Source organism: Pan paniscus, chromosome 1, assembly GCF_029289425.2.
Source record: "Pan paniscus chromosome 1, NHGRI_mPanPan1-v2.0_pri, whole genome shotgun sequence".
Lineage (NCBI taxonomy): Eukaryota > Metazoa > Chordata > Mammalia > Primates > Hominidae > Pan > Pan paniscus.
This window is the reverse complement of record NC_073249.2, coordinates 104,208,863-104,225,351: the sequence shown is the minus strand read 5'-3', so window position 1 is coordinate 104,225,351 and position 16,489 is coordinate 104,208,863. Positions and strand designations below refer to the sequence as shown.

Here is a 16,489-nt window from a genome sequence, read left to right as displayed (position 1 = left end):
AAACTGCCAATTATTAGAAAAACTGTTGTGCTAAATTGCAGTCCAACTAACATCACACAGCAATATCTTCCACACTCTGTATGAGGAAGTGGGAGAGGCAACAACTTTCAAAATCAGTTTTTCTATGTTTCTTTTCATTTTCTTGTGAACCCTTAATGGTATCTTTGAAGGTCACATCAAGTGTCACCACCAGCCTATTCAAGTTCTGCCGCAGAGCCATGGAGTGATACACCAGGGCAGCCCAGCCAAGTCTCAGGCTCATAAACACCAGGCAGGAATAGATGCCTATGAAATGAGAAGGGTCAGATGATTCTTCCTCTCCTGCCATGTCTGTGCCTCTCTTTGCAGCTGCTGTGTTGCTAAAAACAATTGCTCACACTTATTTTGTCAAAGATAAAGTCAGACATTCGTCAAAGCTGTGAAAACAGATTTTATTCAGTAACTACTGACCATAGAGGAAGGGGCTGAGCTCCATCGCATTTGTGCAGAGGTGATGGCATTTTAATCGGAGAATGAGGCAGGGGAGAGGGCAGGGGCCAGGACACAAGTGAAACATTACAAAAGATTGGTCATTGTAAGCTTCTGCCTCATCAGGGCAGCTGTGTCTGCCAGCTGGCAATATTAGACGTTAGGATTCTAACCTCCCACAGAGACCAGAAGACAGAGATTCAGTCCTTCCTGAGGACTACACCTCAAAGGAATGGCTTTCAAATCTGGCAGAAAGACACACTGGAGTCCCTAGGAGATACATGCATATCTCAAAGGGATTCCCTTCTTAGTAAGTGATATTAGAAAGAAAGATCCTGAACCTACCATGATCAGCAGGTATTGGTTAGAACTAAAGTATGTTGCCACAGTACCAGGAGATTGACATTGATACAAGCAAGGTACAGAACATTTCCATAAACACTGGGATTCATCATGTTGCCCTTTTATAGCCATGAACCTGTCTCTTCAGTGCTGCTCCTCCTTCCCTCCTTAACCCCTGGCCACTACTAATCTATTCCCCATTCGTATAATTTATTCATTTCAAGAATGTTACGTAAGTGGAATCCTACATGTCACCTTTGGGATTACCCTTTGTCCACTCAGCGTAATTCTGTGGAGATTCATCCAGGTTATTGTGGCTATCAATAGTTTGTTGTTTTTTAAAAAAAATATTGAGGACTATTCGATGCTATGGATATATAACACAATTTGTTTAACCATTCACCTCATGAAAGTTGTCTATACATTTTTTCCCCAATTTTGGCTATTAAAAACAAGGCTGCTATAAACTTTAAGTACATGGATTTTGTGTGAACATAAGATTCTATTCCTCTGTGATAAATGCATGGAATACAATTCCTAGGTGGTATGGTAGTTGCACATATAGTTTTAAAAGTAAAAACTATACAGATATTCTCCAGAGTGGGCTGTAACCATTTAGATTTCCACCAGCAATGTATGAGTGATCCAGCTTTCTCTGAATCCTTGACAGCACTTGATGTGGTTACGCTTTTCTTTTGGCCATTTTGATAGGTATGTAGCAATTACTCATTGTGATTTTAATTGGCATATACCAATTAAAACTAGTTGCTACTAGTTTTAACATGAATTTGGGGTGGCTGGGCACAATGCATCTCATAACAGTGTGTATTCTGGTGTGGTTGAATGTTCAAAAATTGTCAATTGAAGTCCTGCTGGTTGATCATGCTGTTGGGTTCTTCTATATTCTTGTTGATTTTCTGTCTGGTTATTGTATAAATTGTTGAGAAAGGGGGACGTTGAAGCATATAGCTATATTTGTGGATTTGTCTAGTTCACTGTTCAGTAATTTCAGTTGTTGTTGCATAGACATTTATGACTTTTGTCAGGGGAGGAGTTGGTGGATTGGTTGTTTCCTCATTATATATTGTCCCTCTCTGTCTCTGATTAGTTTCTTTATTCTGAAATATACTATATCTGACATTAATATAACCAGTCTTGCTCTCCTTTGTCTAAGGTTTGCATGATACATCTTTTCCCATCCTTTGGATTTCAACTTGCCTGTATCATCATATTTGAAGGTAGTCTCTTTGTAGCCAGGATGTAGTTGTGTCATGTCCATTAACCTACTCTGCCAATCTGTGTCTTGTAATTGGTATATTTAGGCCATTGATATTTACTATGATGATTGATACGGTAGGGCTTAAGTCTGCCATTATATTTTTCCTTTTGTGTTTGTTCTCTCTGGTGTCATTTTCTGGATATGCTTTCTTTTTCTTACCTTACTGTGGTGACTTGAACATCTTTGAGAATGGCGTTTTGCCTTATCCATAGTTTTTTTTTTTTAGTATATCTGTTTGCATATCTCTCAGTTTCCCAGATATTCATATGTCCATGCATCTATATCTTACCACACAGTATAGTGGTGTCATTGTTGTAGCAGTGTGAATGAATGATAGATGAGTTACCTCCCTTGTAGGCCTCTTTACCCTCCCAGTTTATAATTGTTTCAAAGATTTTTCTTTTTACGGAGAGTTAGAACCACATCAAATGATGCTATGATTTATTCTGAAGACGTCAACCATAGTTTAGAAAACTCAAGAGAAGAAGGAAGGCCTATTTTGCTTAGTGTTTGTTTTTTTTAATTTTCTTTCTGATGTCCCAAGGTTCCTTCTTTAATCATTTCCTTTCTGTCTAGAGAACTCCCTTTAGCCTTTCTTTTAAGGTAGAACTGCTGGTCAGAGATTCCCTTAGCTTTTCTTAATCTGAAACTGTTTTGATCTTCCCCTTAATCCCTGAAAGATGTTTCTACTGGAGAGAGGAGTCTGGGCTGACAATTGTTTTCTTTCATGGCTTGAAAAGCACCTGGCAACTTCATTCTGCCTCCATGGTTTCTCATGATAAATCCATCATCACCAGAATTGTTTTTCCTTTTTAGGTAAGATGTCACCTTTCTGTGTTGCTTTCAAGATATTTTCTTTGTCTTTCATTTCCAACATTTTATTTTTTCATGTGTCTTGCCATATACCTCTTTTGATTTTATCCTGTTTGCGGTTCTCACAGCTTCTTGAACCTGTAGGTTTATATCTCTTGCCAACTCGGGGAAGCTTTTAGCCATTTCCTTCCTTATGTTTTCAGCCTTGTCCTCTTCCTCTTCCCCTTCCAGACATAGATAACAACGTGAAAGTGAGACCTTTTGAGGTAGTTTCACAGGTCCCTGAGGTTCTATTCACTTTCTCACCCAGTCTATTTTTTCCCTGTTAAGATTGTGTAATTTCTATTTCTTCATCAGTAGTGGATGGATTTCTTTGCTCTGCACCATCCATTCTGCTGTTGAGCCTATGTGCTGGACTTTTTATTTTGGTTGTTGTATTTTCCACTTCTAATACTTCCATTTGGTTCTCCTTTAAGTCTTGTATTTATTTGCTAAGGCTATTTGTCCATTTGTTTCGAAAGTGCTCATAATTACTAAATCATTTTCATCAGGCTTGCTGGCTTTAAAATCTTTGTCAGACAATCCCAACACCTCTCTCATCTTATTGCCTGTGTGCATCGGCTGTCTATTTTCATTCAGCATAAGATTTTCCTGGTTCTTGGTATGATGAATAATTTTCAATTGAAACTTGGACTTTTGGGTATTATGTTATCAGACTCTCGATTTTATTGAAACCTTCTGTTTTAACTACCTTTTTCTGAGTCTGCTTCTGCAGGGGAAGGGGAGTGGCGCCATCTCATTGTATCCAGGTGTGTGTAGAAATCCAGGTTTCTCACCTGACCTACCTCTGTTGACACCCTGAGTGGAGGGCCCTCCACTCAGGAGGAGCGCTGCGGATGAGGCCCCTTGGCTTGGGCGAAGGGCGGGCAGGGAGGGTCCTGCGGCTCCTGGGAGGAACAGAAGGGTCGATAAACTGTCAAAGCCAGGAGCCCTGATTGCCGGCGCCAGGGAAAAGGCCCCGAGGCGGTGTCCACAGCCCTGGAGGGGTGGTGTCCACACTCCTGCCCGCCTGGGACTCGGACGCTCAAAACCCGCCTGTTGCTGCAGCTTCTGGGAGCCGGAGAGTGTTAGCCTCGCGAATCCCACACACGGGCGGGAACTGGATACCCCGCGGGAAGAATCGGGATCCTGTAGCCCGGTTATGGGTCTCCACGGTCTTCATTTCGGGAGCAGGCGGGGAACCCTCAGCCCGGGCCTATTGCGATCCGCAGTCTTCTTACCTGAGGGATCGCAGGTGCTTCCCGGGGCCTTTTGCTAGAACTTTCCTGGGGCTGCGGGAATGTCGAGATGCAGTCGAATTTCATCTGTCACAGGCAGCAATACGCAGTTGCCCAAGGCGGCGCCTAAGATTTTCGTGGGTATGTCCTCAAGGGGCGGTGCTCGGGTCGTTTAGCTAGAGTAGGGTCAGCAGGTTCGCCTCACACACGACAGGTGGCTTTCATAATGACCTTTTCTTTTTCTGTTTTTTTAGGGGGGGGGGAGCTGAGGGGTGGGATGGGGGAACCTAGCTGCATCTTTGATCACAAGAAGCACGGGAGGGGTTCCATTACTACCTGAAACCCCGCTGAGCACTAGGAACCAGATCTGGTTTGTCCGCCGTGAGTTGGATCGGGAGACGAGGGCGCCAGATGAGGTGGACTTCATGTTAGCTTTAGATCCAGAAATTTCCAGTCTTCTCATCTACCACAAAATCTTCTTTCTGAAGATTTCAAGCTGACAGCTACAATGTCCCTGAAACCAAGGAGGTCTTTCCTGTGAAGCCCACTTGGCTTCCTCGCGCCCCGAGGACAGTTGCGGAACCGGTCGAATTGTGTGGCGGAACAAAAGAAAATGAACGTAAATCTGCACCTGGAGCTCCAGCCAAAGACCCATCCATTCAGTTTCATGCTCTACTAATTGAGCTAGGTGGGGGCAAAAGGGGACCCCTACACATGTCTTTATTGGTAGAGCCCCTTGCACCAGTTCAGAGATCAGGAAGCAGAGGGATTCGGCTCACAATGAGAGCCAAGTCCGCACTTCGGTGGCAAGGAAACTGAGGCTCGGAAACAGAGCAAGTTCTTGGCTCTGCCTCACACCTTGCTACAGCTAGGCTAGAATGGAACACCTGCTCAGTTTCCTTGTGGCCTGTCCTCAATACAGCCCAAAGCAGCGGCCAGGCTGGCAGAGGTGAGAGGTGTTGAGCAGCTGCTCAGTGACTGCCTGGAGCCCTGCAGCCCTGCAGCCCTCTTGGGTCACAGACAGCCACTTTCAGTTGGCCGCTCCGTCTCTTAGAAAGTTCATCTTTCTTTACCTTCTCTTTTTTCCTCTGAAAAGGAGATGGTTGTGTGGGTCAGCTTCCTTGGTGGTTTAGTGGCTAGGATTCGGTGCTTTCACCCGTGCGGCCCGGGTTCAATTCCCGATGAAGGAATACGTTTTGTAACATCCCCAAATTGTGTGTGAAGATTTGATAGAGAAACACACAGGTGATGATTAAAATGCAGAAATATGTTCCCAGCAGCAATATTTATAATAAAGAACTGCAATATTGTAATAATAAATGTTCACCAATTAGGAAATGTTATATGTTGTGATCACTCCATACCCTAAAAGGATATGCAATTATTTCAAAGATGGATGTAGATAATAATAGCCGTGATGAGGCCACCAATGATAATGGTTAATGCTCTTGGAGCATTTACTATGCCTCAGGGCATGGGTTCAATGTTTTACTGCCCTGTCTTATTTAAACTTGGAACAACCCATTCGGAAACGCATTCCTATTGGGCCCATTTTAGAATGCAGAAATGGAGGCACAGAAAACCTGAGTGAATTCAGAGTCACACTCTCACGGAATGAGGCTATCTGATCGCGTCTACGGCTTCATGGACAGAAGTGTCCAAGGTTCTCTTGTTCTTCTGCTAGGGATTGTCATCTTCTCAGAGATGTGCAGCCTGAAGAATCAGCGAAGGCAGGTGCAACGAGGACGGAGGTACAGAAAGGAGGTGTATATTGGGCTTGGGGTAGGTAGATTCTGGAGCTCCAGAACTGAGCTTTTGCCTAAAATGCACCTTTTGTGAACAGCATTTATTTTTCTAACAAACCCCTAAGCCTTCAGGCAGGATTTTCATCTAACTTGAAGCAGATGGGCAACAAAGACCCCATATATCTGGATGTGGAAGAATGAAGGTCAGAAAAGAATAGTTACAAGTTTAACTACGCTCCTGCATGGAACAGGATGAGTAGTCTTTAGTTTTTTGCTGATGACTGCCCTGATTGCTCCACAATGAGACACGTCGTGCCTGGAAGTCTGACATCTGCCTCAGACATCTGTCTATTATTAAATGCCCCCATCCCCAGGCTGCACATCTAGATGCCTGAGGGCATAGTGGCATGGAGGCCAGAAGTTGTGTGGTTGGGCACGTTGTTACCAGGCCGTGTGAGTGGGGGCAAGATGCAGGAATGCCAGATCCAGGATATTCTCCCTGGCCCACACTGCCTCCTGCACTTCCCCTATCAGAAGCAGCCCCACCATAACCTCTTGGTCTGAAGTCACCCACTTCCCCATCCTTCGCTATGCTTCATTTGTTGTGCTCACCGCTCATGTTCCCTGTGCCCGAATGGGGAAACGCTCATGGGAAGGACATGAGCTGGTTGTGTTCCCACTGTCCGGTCCCTTCTTGATGCCTCCAGACGTGGGCTTTGTGGGGCAAGACTTGCTCACCATGCAGCTACTCACCTAGAGCAAGGCTTGACACCTCGTGAGCACCCAATATATGCTCAGTGAATGAAGGCATCCCAATGCAGTTTTCTGAGAGACATCAGGAATTCTACTGGACTTCTCCATTTTAGTCCTTTGAATAATTTGGGTAATGGGAAGATAGAAAAAGCTTTTCAAACCTGGGTGTTCTTTGTAAGGTTTATTCCAAGTCTAGAGGGCACCTTCTGGAATGAGCTCCCCTCTCTGTAAGGGGACACCCCCTCAGCCTGTGGGACTCTGCAGGCAGAGGAGAAGGTGAACCCTGAACATTGAAGAGGAGGAGAAGAAAGTGGGTAATACTGGGGGCAGCCTGGGGTATGAGAGACAGACAGACAGACATACACACAAGACACAGGCACACACACACAGATGGAGAGGTTGGAAAGGCAGGGCTGGATCAAGGAGGAGTCGGGAAACGAAAGGACCTATATGTCCAAGAGCCAGATTTAGGGTGTAAAAATCAGAGTTCAGTTTTGCTGAAGAGAGTCAACAAAAGAACCAAGGCAAGGGGAGCCAATAACTCCAAGGATCCAGGTCTGCATAAGAAGCATGGTCAGGTGCAGGATCCTATGGCTCCAGAGATTTGTCTCCAGTGGATGAGTTTTACAGAAAAACAAAACAAAACAAACACGGTCAAGGAATGAATAAGACAGAGGTAGTTATTAGCATGCTAATTCACCCTTGTCTAGGAGGGAGAACGGTCTGTAGATCGTTTGCATTCAACAAAAGCAGGATGCAATTCATAAAGAAAAGAGAGGAGGAACAAATGTCTAGAAGGAGCCATTCTTTCCCCTCCTATTTGATAAGCCTCTTGACAGGAAGCAGTTCAGGGTCCCTCCAGCCAGTTTTCTCTGGACTTAGTTAGGTAGATCACCAGAGAACACAATTACAATTATTGGAAGACTGTCTAAACATCTTGGAGGTTTAGCTGTGGAACACGTGCCAGACAGTATCTCTGGGGAGTGTCCACCATGTCTTTCTGTGCCCCTTTCTGTGCCCAGTAAGGCAGGGCACCACCCCCTTACTGGTACATCAGACTGGTGTATGGAAACTTTACTGTGCTGGCGAGAGCACGAAGGAAAAGGCTCTCTCATTGAGTTGGAAAAATATATTGGAAGATAAATTGGCACACCTCCTGTTGAAGTCAAACTAAGAACACGTAAAGAGATGCCTTCGGCTCCCAGCAAAGTTCGAGTAACAGATGCCTGATTTACTCTCCTGCCTGAAATCTGCCCACTGCTCCTCTCTGTAAACAAACAGATGCCTGTAATCCCAGCAGTTTGGGAGGCCGAGGTGGGCTGATCCCTTGAGCTCAGGAGTTTCAGACTAGACTGGGCAAGATGAGGAAAACTCATCTCTACCAAAAAAAATTCAAAGAATTAGCCAGGACTATAGGTGTGCCTGTAGTCCCAGCTACTCAGGAGGTTGCAGTGGGAGGATTGCTTGAGCCTGGGAGGCAGAGGTTGCAGTGAGCTAAGATTACACCACTGAAGTCCAGCTTGGGCTACAGGGTGAGACCCTGTCTCAAGGAAGGAAGGAAGGGAGGGAGGGATGGTGGGTCCAGGTGCGGTGATTTACCACTGTAATCCCAGCACTTTGGGAGTCTGAGTCCAGTGGATCACAAAGTCAGGAGATGAAGATGATCCTGGCTAACACAGTGAAACCCCCATCTCTACTCAAAATACAAAAAATGAGCTGGGCGGCATGGCACATGCCTGTAGTCCCAACTGCTTGGGAGGCTGAAGCAGGAGAATCACTTGAACCTGGGAGGCGGAGGTTGCAGTGAGACGATATCATGCCAAAACCACAATATCAGAGATGATAAATTCGCTGGATGGGATTAACAGCAGATTAGATGTTGCAGAAGAAATGATCAGGGAACATGGAACCATGAATAATTGAAAATATGCAAAATGAAACTCACAGACAAAAGAGATTTTTTTTAATGAAAAGATTATCAGTGAACTGTAGGGCAGACTTAAGAGGTCTAATTTTTGAGTAATGGGAGTCCCTGAGAAGGAGCAGGGAGGAAAGGAAACATTTATTTTCTTTCTTTGTTATTTTTATTAGGAATGGGGTCTCAGTATGTTGCCCAGGCTGGTCTTGAATTTCAGGCCTCACTCAACACCTCCCGACTTGGCCTCCCAAAGGTGTGAGCCACTGTGCCCAGCCAATTTCTGAAAAAAATAGCTGGAAAGTTCCCAATCATAACAAAAATTATAAATCCAGTGACCCAAGGAGCTGAGGAAACCAAAGCGCAAGAAACATGAATAAAACCACTCCTAGATACATCATAATAACATTGCTCAAATCCAGCCAGAAGAAAAAGACATTGTACATACACAGGAGCAAAGATGAGGATTGCATCAGCTTCCTTTCTGCTCTCGCCGGCCTCTACCAGGAGCAGCAATGCACGCAAGCAGACAGAGAAGCAACATCTTTAAGGTACTGAGGGCAGGAGAAGTAAATGTAGAATACTATGCCAGAAAAAATAAATTCCCAAAAGTGGAAGTGAAATAAGGACATTTAGAGATGTACAAAAGCTGACCGAATTCACTACCAGCCAACCCACACTACAAGAAACATCAAATGAGTCCTCCAAGCAGAAGGAATCCAATACCAGATGAAAATCCAGATCTCCACGAAGAAATGAAGAACACCAGAAATGGGTAACTATACTAGGTATTTTTTTATTTTGTAAATTTCTTTTGTAAAAATTTGACCATTTAAACAAAAGCAATAACAATGGGTTGTGGGGTTTATAACATGCGTAAAAGCAAAGTGCATGTCAGCTATAGCGTCAAGGCCAGAAGGCGAGGTGTAATATCATTTGAAAGTTGACTGTGATAAGTTAAAAAGGTTTGCTATAAGCCCTAAGGGAATTACTAAAATAACAAAAGAAAGAGTTATAGCTAATAAGCCAACAGAAGAGAGAGAATAGAATGATATAAAAACTTTATGAACAGTATGATAGAGTAATTGTTCTTCCTATAGTAATTGCACCTCTATCCTAAAGAAATATTTAGACCAGTGGCTGAAAATGCCCGTACAAGAATGACTAGAGCATTATATGTAATTGTAAAAAAATCACAGAACCAATTTAACCTCAAAAGCATATGGAAAGGGCTAAATGAATGACAGTTAAAAAGAGAGAGAGAGAGAGAGAGAAAGAGAGAGAGAGAGAGAGCAAGGCGCGGTGGCTCACTCCTGTAATCCAGCACTTTGGGAGGCTGAGGCGGGCGGGTCACGAGGTCAGGAGAGTGATACCATCCTGGCCAACATGGCGAAACCCCGTCTCTACTAAAAATACAAAAATTAGCTGGGTGTGGTGGTGCGTGCCTATAATCCCAGCTACTCGGGGGGCTGAGGCAGGAGAATTGCTTGAACCAGAGAGTCGGAGGTTGCAGTGAGGCGAGATATCTTGCCACTGCACTCCAGCCTGGCCACAGAGCGAGACTCCATCTCAAAAAAAAAAAAAAAAAAAAAAAAGAGAGAGAGAGAGGGTTCCCAGAATCCTAGCGGACCTTGATTTACGTCCTCACGTCCTACGCGACACACGGAGGAGAGGAGGGTAAAGTTAGTCTCCCTCTGCCTTTCCATGATACCATGTGCTGGATAGAAGAAAGTTGCCAGCGGTTTAAGCATTTTTAAAATGCAAGAAATGCTCCATAGAACAGGCTCGAACCACCCACCTTCGGGCTTGGAAACAAGCACACCAACCGACTGAGACACACAGACAGACGACTCTCACTCTGGTATCACCATGCAGAGCAAGCGCCCATCCAACGTTAGGAGGAGCCACCGCCTCTTTTAGAACAACTGTGCAGGCTCTAAAGCCTCGGAAAACCTGAGAGGCGCATCTTGCTGGCTACGGTTGAAACCCGTGCATTGGGTGATTCCGAAGCTGGAAGGGCAGCGGAATGGCCTTCGCCCCGTCCTGACCCTCGCAGGCGTCAGACCCAGCATCCCAGGAAACGCCCGGGTCCGCGACTCCCTGGGCCTGAGCCGCGTGGGTCCCAAGGGAAGCAAGCAGAACGCCCCGTGGGCTCTAGTGATGGCTCTTCCCCTTCTTGGCTCCGCCTTCACCCGATTCTCTACTGCTGCTTGCGCTCCCCTCGCTCACCTCGGCCTCGGTCGGTGGGGCGGGAGAGAGGAGGGGTGAAAAGCAGAAATACGGAGAGGCCCCACAGAAGCAGAGGAGGTGCGGACCAGGACAGAGAGACCTCCCGGGAGAGGCTGGTGCAGGGAGGCCCAGGCTGGAGTGGAGGAGATGAGAATTGTTCTCATCACGTATGAAGATTGGGAGGAAGGGAGGGAAAAGCAGAGCGGGCATGAAAGAAAAGCGCGAGTCCTCTGTGGCTGTCTGGGAACGAATCCGCCTAATAATCGAAATCTATTGACGTCAAAACGGCTAGAGCAAGCTCTGCCATCGCGGCTTAGCTTGTGGCTCGCCGTGATCGTATAGTGGTTAGTACTCTGCGTTGTGGCCGCAGCAACCTCGGTTCGAATCCGAGTCACGGCAATGTCGTTAGTCTAGGCTGTCAGCTGTTCCCTTTTGCTCCCGCAACCAGGCGCGTCAGGGGAAGGAAAAGAGACCTCACACCTTACTAACTTGGCGAGGAATCCAAGGGAAACCCTGGACGTGCTCCCTCCTGTTTCTGAGCCTCACGCAGCAAATAACCCAGTCGGCCCTGTTGGTGGCTTACACGAAGGCAATGGTGTGCTCAGAACCGTTTTTCCGGTCACTGGGGGCACGTCGGGGTAAGGAAAAGAGACCTCACAGCTCACTAACCTGGGGAGGAGTCCAAGGGAAACTCTGGACGTCCACCGTCCTGTCTCTGAGCCTCACAGAGCAAATAACCCAGTCAGCCCTGTTGGTGGTGGCTTACACGAAGGCAATGGTGTGCTCAGAATCTGTTTTCCAGTCACTGGGGCTGTTACACACGAAACGACAAGAAGCTTTTAATGACTTTTAACTCCAAACTCTTTGTTGTGGCCTACAATGGCTTGTCTCTGTGCCCGTCACCAAGGTTGTATGCCAACAGCAAAGTGTGGGGAAAGGCAATCTGGTGCCAGGGGTCTTTCCACCTCCACTCTGCCACGTAGGAATGGGCCTTGGGCCTGGAGCACTTCCTTCCTGAGAGATAAGGAGTCGTCACAGCCTGTGCTGGACTCATCTCCTTGTGTGGGAGTATCTTTCCCCCGATCAGACTTGGTGTGTACCCCTTTGTTCCACTTAAGCATGTGCATCAACTGGCACCTGGCCAGCTGCTGTATCTGCCCCCCACTGAGGGGAGGGGGCGGGGCCCTTTCTTCTGCTTCTCAAGAGGCTGTGTGCAGGCCAAATGGAGCGACCTCCTGGCCATGGGGGACCAACGCCCAAGACTGAAGAGGAGCCCACACCCCGCTCTGTCTCCTCTCTGTGTGAATAATGTGTTGTTCTTCCATCCAGTGCTTGGCTGCCTTGTATTTCCTTGGCGACTCTGATACCAAGAGGCTAGGGCCAGAAGTGTTCAGACTCCTGCCGATAGGAAACAGATGCCACTTGCTGGACAAGATGAATGAAGATTCTTCTTGTGTAGGTCTTTTTGTGGACACGTACATTCATTTCCCTTGAGGAATACCAAGTACTGGAATTGTTGGATCATAGGGTAGGTGTAATATTAACTTTATTAGAAACGGCCAAATGGTTTCTTCCAGAATCCTTTCTCATCAGCAAGGAGAGTTCCACTGGCTGAACATCCTTGACAGCACGTGGTGTTTACTGTTTTTTAAATACACCTGTTCTGGTGGATGTAAAACAGTACCACATCGTGGCTTCAATTTGTGTTTCCTTTAATGAGTAATGCTGTTGAGCATATTTTCTAATGCCTTTTCACCGTTTAGCAATCCTTCTTTGAGAAGACAGGCTTTGAAGCATTTTCCCTAATTCAATTGGCTTTGCTTTTTATTACTGATTTGTAAAAAGTACTCTCTATATTCAAAATTTGAGCCTTTTTTTTTTTTTCAGGTAAACACAGTGCAATTATCTTCTCCCAGTCTGTGGCTCACCTTCTCACTTTCTCATGGTGATTCTTGATGAGCAGAAGTTGATAACTTTGGTGAAATTCTACTTTGCTTTATTTTCTCCTGTTATCTCTTAAGGCAGAAATGTATTCTGCTACATTCTCTTCCAATAACTTTAGGGTTTCGTTTTAATTTCTAAATCTATGGCATATCAAATTCATCTCCTGACCACAGCAAACTTAGCATCTGCTAATGTCCTGATCACCAGAAAACTTCTGTATACTGTAAATACACTGGCAAGAGTTACTTCTCTGCTGTTTCACAGCTATGGGCCCTGTGCCTCCCTCCATTTCTTCCCTACTCCTCTTTCCCTCCATCTCCTTCTCTGTCCTTCTCTCTCTTCTCCAGTGCAGCTGAGAATCCCAGAGACACCGGAAACAGAGAAGTGGACAGGTCCAGTCTAATCTATGTCCAAGAACCCGGGTCTGTGTTGGAAATCTATGTCAGCCCTTGCTTGACCTTGGTTAACTATATTAAATTTTATGTGCCTCAACATGTTTCTATGGAAGGTTGGGCTACTTTGCAAACTCTGCCTTACACTGCTGTTGTCAGACGTGCCTGGATTTAGTGACTACTCAATCAATAACGTAATCACTAGAATTATAAAAATCATTATCATTGTCCTCTGCCTTATTTGTGTACAATCACTCTCCAGATTGTTTTCACTTTACCTTTGCTTGTAGAACTTCACGCAGATGGAATCACGTTGCATCTACTCTGTTCTACATGCTTCTTTCTCTCTGCATAATGTCTCTCGCTCTATCCATTGCTGAGTGTAGCAGAAGTTCATTCCTCTTTCATTGCTGAGTAGTATTCCATTGCAAAGAGACAGCACAGTTTGTTTGCCATTCTCGCCCCACCTCCACCCCGATAATGAGCGTCTGGGTATTGGCTATTCTGAATAAACCGGTATTGGGTATTCTGAATAAGCTGGCTTTGAACTTTCTTCCCACAAGAGATTTTGAGGGCATCTATTTTCGTGTCTCTTGGGGAAAACCTAGTTGCCTAATTGCTGGTACCAAAGAGTGGAATATGTGCAAGTTCATAAAAACTGACAAAACTTGTCCTGAAGTAGTTGTGTCATTTTACATTTCCAGCAATGACGTGTGAGAGTTGTGGTTGTTCTTCATCTTCTCCAAGATTGGGTGTTTCCTCTCCTTATAAATTTAGCCATGCTACTGGGAGTTATAGTGGTGTCTCAATGTGCTTTTAATTTCCATTTTCCTGATAGCTAAACATATTGTATGTGCTTTATTGACCATGTGTGTACCTTTTATTCTTATGTATCTGTTCAAGTCTTTTACCCATCTAGCATACTTGGGTTGATTGGTTTTTGTTGTCATTGTTTTTGTTTTTGTTGTTTTAATTACCAGGTAAGAAGATCTCACCATACTTTATAGTTACAGGGTTTGGAGGTCGGATAGGTTTCATGATTATTTTCTCCCTGTCTGAAGCTGTCTCATTTCTTCACTTTCTTTGTTGCCTCTTTTGATGAGAAGATATGGCTAATATTGATGAAGTCTAATGTATCAAGTCTTTCCTTTACACATTTTTTTTCTGTGCCCCGTTTAATAAATCTCTGTCTATCAACAAGTCACAAAGTACCCATGAAATGCTTTATAACTTTAGCTTTTAAGTTTTGGTCTATAAGGTGTCTCAAGTTACTTTCAAGTGTAGTGTGAGGGAGAAATAACCTTGTTTGTCTCTCCCTTCTCCTTTATGAAGACAATTAATTGAAACTATTTCCTTTGCCCCATTGAACTGCTTTTATTGAAAACCTATGGCCGGTCATGGTGGCTCATGCCTGTAATCCCAGCACTGTGAGAGACTGAGGCAGGTGGATCACTTGAGCCCAGGAGTTGGAGACCAGTCTGGGCAATGTGGCAAAACCTCGTGTCTACTAAAATGCACCTGTAGTATGAACTACCTGGGAGGCTGAAGCAGGAGGATTGCTTCAGCCTGGGAAGCAGAGATTACAGTGAGCCGAGACTGGGCCACTGCACTCCAGCCTGGATGACACAGTGAGACCCTGTCTCAGAAAACAAAAAGAAATTAACAAACAAGCAAAAAACCTATGTACTGTATAGCTGTGGGTCAGTTTCAGGTCTACCAAGTCAGTCTGTTGATGTATTTGTGTCTCCCAATGCCACTTGCACACTGCCTTGATTATAATAGCTTAGAGTGAGTCTGAAACTCAGGTTGTGCAAGTCCTCTGGTTTTGTTCTTTTTCACACAGCATAATAAGCTTTGAAATAGGTCATAATTCATGTAACCATCACATAGATCAAGATATGCAGTCACTTCATCCCTCTCATTTCAGCTTGGGACACAAGTCCTTGCTCATCTATGCTGATTGCCCCCTTGGGGACAAGGATCCATGTTATGGGAAGTCAGGGTCCCTGAATGGAGGGACCGGCTGGAGCCAAGTCAGAGGAACATAAATTGTAAAGATTTCATCTTAATATGGACATTTATCAGTTCTCAGATAATACTTTTATAATTTCTTTTGCCTCTCTTTAATCTCTTAATCCTGTTATCTTCGTAAGCTGAGGATGTACCTCACCTCAGGACTACTGTGATAATTGTGTTAACTGTACAAATTGATTGTAAAACATGTGTTTGAACAATATGAAATCAGTGCACCTTGAAAAAGAACAGAATAGCGATTTTTATGGAACAAGGGAAGACAACCATAAGTTCTGACTGCCTGTGGGGTTGGGCAAAAAGAGCCATATTTTTCTCCCTGCAGAGGGCCTATAAACGAACATGCAAGTAGTAAACATATCACTAAATTCTTTTCCTAGCAAGGAATATTAATATTAATACCCTGGGAAGAGAATGCATCTCTGGGGGGAGGTCTATGAATGGCCACTCTGGGAATGTCTGTCTTGTGCAGTTGAGATAAGGACTGAGATAAGCCCTGGTCTCCTGCAAAACTCTTAGGCTTACTAGGGTTGGGAAAACTCGGCCTGGGTAAATTTGTGGTCAGACCAGTTCTCTGCTCTCAACCCTGTTTTCTGTTGTTTAAGATGTTAATCAAGACAATACACGCACTGCTGTACATTGACCCTTATCAGTGGTTCTGCTTTTGCCCTTTGCCCTGTTCCCTCAGAAGCATGTGATCTTTGTTAGACCCTTATCAGTGGTTCTGCTTTTTGCTGTTTGAAGCATGTGATCTTTGTACCCACTCTCTGTTCTTACACACCCCCTCCTTTTGAAACCCTTAATGAAAACTTGCTGGTCTGAGACTCAGGTGGGCACCACGGTCCTACTGATATGTGATATCACCCCTGGCTCCCCACCTGTAAAATTCCTCCCTTTGTACTGTCTGTCTTTATTTCTCAGCCTGCTGACACTTAAGGAAAATAGAAAGAACCTACGTTGAAATATTGGGGGCGGGTTCTCCCAATAGATCCTCTCTTCTACCCTCTGGAGAGAATAAATCTTCAGTTGTCTGCAGGGAGGATGAACACACAAAAAGTCCACAACACTCAGCACAGAGTCCAGATTTTGGTGGTGGGGTTGGTGGGGAGGAAGCTCACATTTCAGGCCTTTCAAAATCTTAGGAAAAGTTTTCTTTATTTCTAACTGTGAAATGTACAAAGCTTTGGATCATTTATAATTTCTTCTTCTTCTCGAAAGATCACAGGAGACCTAATATTTGTGTCCCCCCAAAATGCCTTGGTTGAAACCCTAACCTTCCTCTGTTGACTCCTGGAAAGTGT

The 16,489-nt window shown here is 44.8% G+C and overlaps 1 non-coding gene across 1 annotated transcript; it reads left to right on the top strand.

Moving 5' to 3' along the window:
- The first annotated feature begins 11,148 nt into the window (after positions 1 to 11,148).
- On the top strand, positions 11,149 to 11,220 carry TRNAH-GUG (transfer RNA histidin (anticodon GUG)). Its single transcript has one exon. It is a non-coding gene; the product is annotated as a tRNA-His (tRNA).
- The last annotated feature ends 5,269 nt before the right edge of the window (positions 11,221 to 16,489 follow it).